A 7,197-nucleotide genomic window follows, 5' to 3' on the forward strand; every position below is an offset into this window, starting at 1 on the left:
GATTTTAGCAAATGGCTGCAATATAACAAAGAGTGAAAAATTTAAGGGGGTCTGAATCCTTTCCGTACCCACTGTATATATATATATATATATATATATATAATAAAATTGCATAAATTATTCATGAACTGTCCAAAGTATTTTAAGGGGAGAAGGTTACATTAAAAACAAACATTTTAACAATTAAATGTTAAATTTAGAATTTTTATATAGAATTGTTCTATAGTCCAAACAGTATTTAATGCAGTTACATCAGAATGAACTGTACTTAAATTACAGACAAATTAAGAGTAATCTGTTTGCAATAAAATTGCAGTAATTAATTACTTAGTTTACTGTTTACTTAATTTACTTACTGTGTGAGTATATTTATGGGGGAATAACAATCAGTGATGCAAAACTCATAGAATGAAAGCAGAGAACAGTGCCATTTTACAGATTAGTATGCACTATATAGTGTGCAGTATGCAGTGAGCTAGTATGCCGTTTTAAACACAGCCGTTCTCTTTAGACATGCGTCACATTTAATGCATGAGAACAGACGTTGTTTTGTCCCAGAATTCAGTCTGCTCACGTTTAGTGATGATTCTGATGATCTCTGATCCAGACTAACTAGTCTCCTCTCTGTACTAGTTAAAGCAGCAGCGTGTTTGTGTCGCCGCATGCGCTGAACCACTGAAACAGTGTCGTAAATGACCAAATATGTGTGTGACATCCACTCGTGTGTGTGTGTGTGTGTGTGTTTACTGCGATCCGCTCGTCTGCACTCTCTTCTGCCTGTATTTGCACGATTATTCTCCTGAGCAAGGCCATATTCAGAGGAACACGTATTTTTATGTAACTAAATACTGTGTACTATGAGATTTATTTTAAAATAAAGTTGCTATAGATGTTTACGCGAATAAATGTATATTTGTATATGAAGCTAATTAATGTGTTGAGAAATGTGTCGATCACCAGGTGGATTACGAATGTTTTCAGGTGAATCTCACAAATTTAGTCAACAACAAAACGTTACAATTCACCCCAAAATCAAAGGGAAGAAATGATAAATTATCATTTCAATGATTAAAAATTACTATTTTAGTAAAGTCTAGAATCAGTTTTCATTACAAATAGATCTTAGAATCTCATGGGCATTTTATCTATCACATTGTAATATTAATTTTGCCATAAAAATACTCAAGCTTATGGAAGCTGGTTTCCGCCATGGAATTTAAAAAAAAATTAAAATGGTACTTTTTATCTCACTATTCTGACTTTTTTTCCCCTCGCGAATCTGAATTGCAAGAAAAAAGTCGGAATTGTGAGAAACGTAGAATTACGCTATAAACAGAATTTTAAAAATAGAATTGTGAGATTTGAAGTCAGAATTGCGAGATATAATAATTCAGAATTGCGAGATATAAATGTAGAATTGCGCTATAAACGTACAATTTTGATAATCTCAGAATTGCGATTAGAAAGTTGGAATTGCAATATAAAATTAGAATTGTGAGATATAAACTAAAAATTGTGAGATATAGCGTCAGCGTCTGAGGGTTTGTTTGAAGTGATGTATTTTAATGTTACAGAAGCACGTGTGTCTGATGTCTGGCGTCTGCATTGCACTGTAAAATCAGCTCAGGTCTGATAGAAATATATGATCAGAAGATCAGCTGTCGAATAACTAACAGCTTCATGTTATCGGTTCGTGTCACGCTTCAGCTCTTACGATGTTAAATAGTCCTAGCTTTTGTCTAGGTATGAAAATAAACAAAATATGCGCATTCTATTTTAAGATGTACTTTTATGATTGTTGCTCTTAATTTTTGTTATTTTGATAACCGGGGAAAAACCAAGTATGTTGTAAATAATGTCCTGAAAGCATAGGTGCTTCTGACGGAACATTTTTTTAAGACTGTATCCTCTCCTTATTTTACAGAAAATAAAGAATTTAAAGTGAATATGTGCATTGGACTCAGTGACGTCATTTCTTTATTTTACACATGCATATATATGAGAGAGAGAAAATTATTTTTAAATGCTTTTTTTTTGCTGCCACTGCGGCAGTTATTTAATTTAAAAAATACAGTAAAAACAGTGAAATATTATTCTAATGTAAAACAGCTGTTTTCTATGTGAATATCTGTTAAACTGTAATTTATTTCTGTGATGCGCAGCTGTATTTTCAGCATCATTACTCCAGTCTTCAGTGTCACATGATCTTCAGAAATCAGTATAATATGCTGATTTGCTGCTCAATTATCATTGATGCTCAGTTATTAAAAATGTTTATTATTATCAATGTTAAAATCATTTTTTTGCATCTTAATATTTTGTGTATGTTTTCAGGATTCTTTGATAAATAGAAAGTTCAAATGAACAGCAATGATGCTGAAAATTCAGCTTTGATCACAGGAATAAATTACATTTGAACAGATATTCACACAGAAAACAGCTGTTTTACATTAGAATAATATTTCACAATATTGACGTTTTTGTCTTATTAGAGATTTGTGATCGGTAAGATTTAAATCTTTTATAACGCCAATAATCCGTACCTGACACGCTAATAGAAGACTGGCGTTTGGACAAATATATAAAATGAATTTTAAATCCTTGTAAAGTATGCTGGATGCGTCTTCAGACGCGCTGAGAAAAGTAACACGTGTCACGTGACAGCGTCATGCGTCACATCAGAAGCGCGCCAGAACCTCATGACGACGCGGATAGACTTCAGTTACTGATGATTAAAACTATAATATTAATCATTCAGACCGATCAGAAGCTGCATCTGCCGTCGCGCTGCCGAGCTTTCCAGTCTCTGTCAGTGCGGTTCTTGTAATGCGGCTCCGCGCCGCTAGGCGTCAGTCGGCGCGTCGCGTCTGCAGCTACCTCAGCTCGCGTTCTGTCCGTGATGGCGGAGCGCAGCGGCGACGGTTGTTCCGCGCAGTCAAGCTAGAGCCCTAACGAGCCCCGGTACCGGCCGGACCAGACGACGGTATGAGCTGAAGCTTCGGGATGAGACGAGAGCCGAACTGAGCCGAGCCGAGCCGCGCTACTGCTGCTGAGGTGAGTCCCGAACTGAGCCGAGAAGACGCGACAAATCGCTTTATTAATAATGACAGCTGTAACAGACGCGTGTGATTCAAACATGAGGATTCCTGACGAGATCAGCCGAGCCAGGTGTGTGTGTGTGTGTGTGTGTGTGTGATGATCAGACACTGATGTGTGTGTGTGTGTGTGTGATGATCAGACACTGATGTGTGAGTGTGTGTGTGTGAGTGTGGACCGTCAGTCGGTTCTGAACTGGTTTTGCTTCAGGAACATTAGCGAATCAACACAGAAGCAGAATTTCTCTTCGATCATGATTAACCTAACAGATTTGCGTTTCTTCATATAATATTGAACTGCACGTGCCCACAAATATGCTAGATTATTCTTATGACTGAATCGGAAACATGACACCAGAATGGCAGTGATATGAAACCTTTTATTTGTGAATTTGTCTAAATATTTACAATATATTTAATAGATCTCATCTGTTTTGATTAAATTATTGTTGATCAGCATTATATCAGTCAGCTGCTCAGTAATAGATATCAGTTGATATCTGTTATTGATAATAAGTCGCTGGGGTATATTTGTAGCAATAGCCAACAATACATTGTATGGGTCAAAATTATCAATTTTTCTTTAATGCCAAAAATCATTAGGATATTAAGTAAAGATCATGTTCCATGAAGATATTTTGTAAATCTCCTACCGTAAATATATCAAAACTTAATTTTTGATTAGTAATATGCATTGCTAAGAACTTCATTTAGACAACTTTAAAGATGATTTTCTCAGTATTTAGATTTTTTTGCATCCTCAGATTCCAGATTTTCAAAAACTTTTTGAAAATCATTTGATAATCATAACATTTTTGATAATCATTGTGATTATCATTAAACACAGACATTTAATCAATAGCGCAATTGTTCTGATCTGGTGTTATATAGTGAATATAATGACGTCTGAAGTTGGACTTGGTGATTAATTGAATTTTATTTTCAATTATGAATTTGGCAGTTTATGATAATTGCCATTACTGTGATGCAGTCCGCTTCACAGTGATGCCTGCATTTTGTCTTGTGATATTTATATATTGTATTATATCATTTATTTGGACTTAATATTTTGGAAATTAACTCAGGAAAGTGAATATAAATTATTTAATTTTTAATAATAAAATATTGTGTTAAATTTTCCAACTGAAATATTCACTACATAAATATTCAACCAAATTGAACTTCAGCCTCCAAAAATGCACGCTCTGAAAATACAATGCATTAAAATGACTGCAGTGCATTTTTTCTTCATTTTTTGCAAGTGTGCATTTTTTTGTTTCAAATGTACTTTCGTAACAGTTAAAGCTCAAAGGCACTGAAACAAAGAGTGTGCTAACAGCAGCAGCACTAGTGTTAGTGTGTGTGATCTGTAATCCCTCAGCGTCTGATGGCATGCATGATATTCACACAGCTGCAGATGAACTGAGATGAACGAGGGAAACTCTTGTGTTGTGCAGCGGAGGCGTTTGAGGAAGTGAGTGTTGAAAGTGCTTAGAAAGAGCTAAAAGCAGCGTGGACAGGAAACGCATCCTCAGCTCAAAGATGAGCTGAAACAGGAAGTGGAGTTTTCTAATGAAGACACCTGAGGTTGTGTGTGTCGCCACCGAAACGTGCAGCTCAACCCAACTCATCTGATACTATTCATCTGACCCATACGGTTCATTCAGGGTGAGTGCTGAGGTGCTGCGGCCGCAGTCTGTTTGCAATCGCATACTGCTCACGCTACACATACTGTACACACTACACATACTACAAACACTACTCACACTGCACAAACTACACACACTGCTCACACTACACATACTGTACACACTACACATGCTACAAACACTACTCACACTGCACAAACTACACACTGCTCACACTACACATGCTACAAACACTACTCACACTGCACAAACTACACACACACTACTCACACTATATATACTACAAACTACTCACACTGCTCACACTGCACAAACTGCACACACACTACTCACACTATACATACTACAAACACTACTCACACTGCACAAACTACACACACTGCTCACACTACACATGCTACAAACACTACTCACAATGCTCACACTACACAAACCACACACACTACTCACACTGTACATACTACAAACACTACTCACACTTCACAAACTACAAACACTACTCACACTGCACAAACCACACACACACACACACACACTACACATACTACAAACACTACTCGCACTACTCACAATGCTCACACTACACAAACTACACACACTACTCACACTATACTGCTCACACTACACATACTACAAATTCTACAAACAATGCTCACACTACACAAACTACAAACACTACTCACAATGCTCACACTACAAACACTTTACACGCTATTCACACTACTTATATTTCACATTAACATACTACACAAACTATACTAGTCACACTACACACACTATACATATTAATACTACACAGACTACTCACACTACATACTACTTATTATACTTTTCACACTTTACATACTATTCACACTAAATATGCTACTCAGACTTCTTATGTTATCACTGCTCATATTATAATAATGTGCACACCACTCATGCTACACATACGACTCATACTAAACACCCTACTCATACATCTCACACTATCACTACTCATACTAAACTACTAACTCGGCACACACTACTCATGCTATACATACTACTCATACTAGACTCACTTTACACATACTTCTCATACTATGCTCACTCTACACATACTACTCATACTAAACACGCTACTCATACTTCTCACACTATCACTACTCATACTATACTACTAAATCTGCACACACTACTCATGCTACACATACTACTCCTACTATATTCACTTTACACATACTTCTCATACTATTCTTCAGTATGTATTCTGTACAACTTACTACATTTGCTATAGTGAGCAGAACAACAGAGAACACTGCATGTGTCCCTGCATCCCACAATGCAATGCGCTTGACTAGACCTTCCATTTCTAGCTGTTATTTTTAGCGTCTCTTTCCTGACTCATTATTCAATCAGACTGACAAAAGTTCAGACATTTTTGCACAAAGCAAATGTCATAGTAAATCATGTGTACTAACTGGGTGCAGATCGCTGAATTAAATAGGACATATAATGAGGTCATGTGTGAAGAGTCTCTCATTGTATACTTCACTAAGTACTAGTTTAACACTAGTCACCAGTATATGGTATATACTACAGTATGCAGAGCACAGACTGTGTGAATCGACCTGCAGCTGGTTCAGTGTTTGTGGTTGATGCTCCAGCTCAGATCTTTACTCATTTCTGATCTTCTGGACTGTTCTGGGGTCAGTGAGGAGCGCTCGGTTCTGCTGTGTGTCCTGCATCAGTCCTTCAGTCGCTATAAATCAATCCTCTCGCTCTCTCTTCCTGCCGCAGTGTCTCTCTTCCTGTTTTCTGTGTCAGCGATCTGCAGGCCGTGTGTGGATGGACTGTAGTTCACATTCACGTGAGTTTGATGTGGAACAGTTCTGCTCACTTCGGTCAACTTCATGTAGACCAAGACTCATAGTATATCACATATAACATATAATATGTTATACACACATCATATTCTGTTTCAGCTCTGGTTAAAGACATATTCTGAATATGATGTTTATATACGTACAGAATTGGGAATATATTCCTGTACACATGGTTGTTGATCGATAAATGCGTGTTTCCTTTCCTGATGTTATTTCCCAGGAGGTTATACAATATGTGCTCAACTATTAGTTTGATTGATGTGCTTGTAAACATAGTGGTTGTAAAGAGAAACCTTTGAAGTGTTAATAGTGCAAAAAAGTATCCAGTTTCTTTATAAATGGATTTATCAGCACACTATCATACGCTCTTCTGCTGTTCAGGAATCAGTTTCTGTCCTGCTTCCTTCTTATGAGCTCAGCGCAGCAGACAGATGAGTTTCTGATCACTCGATAGGCGTCAGTGTGAGTGTGGACAGTCATGTGATGATGCTCATCTGTGTGTGAGTGTGTGTGTTTGTGTGAGAGTGTGAGAGAGTGAGTGTGTGTGTGAGTGAGTGGGGGTGTGTGGGGGTGCGTGTGTGTGAGAGAGAGTGTGTGTGAGTGTGT

At 37.2% G+C, this 7,197-nt stretch overlaps 1 protein-coding gene across 1 annotated transcript in view; it reads left to right on the forward strand.

The window, feature by feature from the left end:
• The first annotated feature begins 2,845 nt into the window (after positions 1-2,845).
• LOC107739845 (DENN domain-containing protein 4B) overlaps positions 2,846-7,197 on the forward strand; it is a 53,498-nt gene continuing 49,146 nt past the window's right edge. The window contains exon 1 of the mRNA XM_016552056.1: positions 2,846-3,054. The gene's annotated coding sequence lies outside the window, so the exon portion shown is untranslated. The remainder of the gene's footprint in view (positions 3,055-7,197) is intronic.

The sequence above is a fragment of the Sinocyclocheilus rhinocerous genome, unplaced genomic scaffold, assembly GCF_001515625.1.
Source record: "Sinocyclocheilus rhinocerous isolate Xijiao unplaced genomic scaffold, SAMN03320098_v1.1 scaffold645, whole genome shotgun sequence".
Taxonomy (NCBI): Eukaryota; Metazoa; Chordata; class Actinopteri; order Cypriniformes; family Cyprinidae; genus Sinocyclocheilus; species Sinocyclocheilus rhinocerous.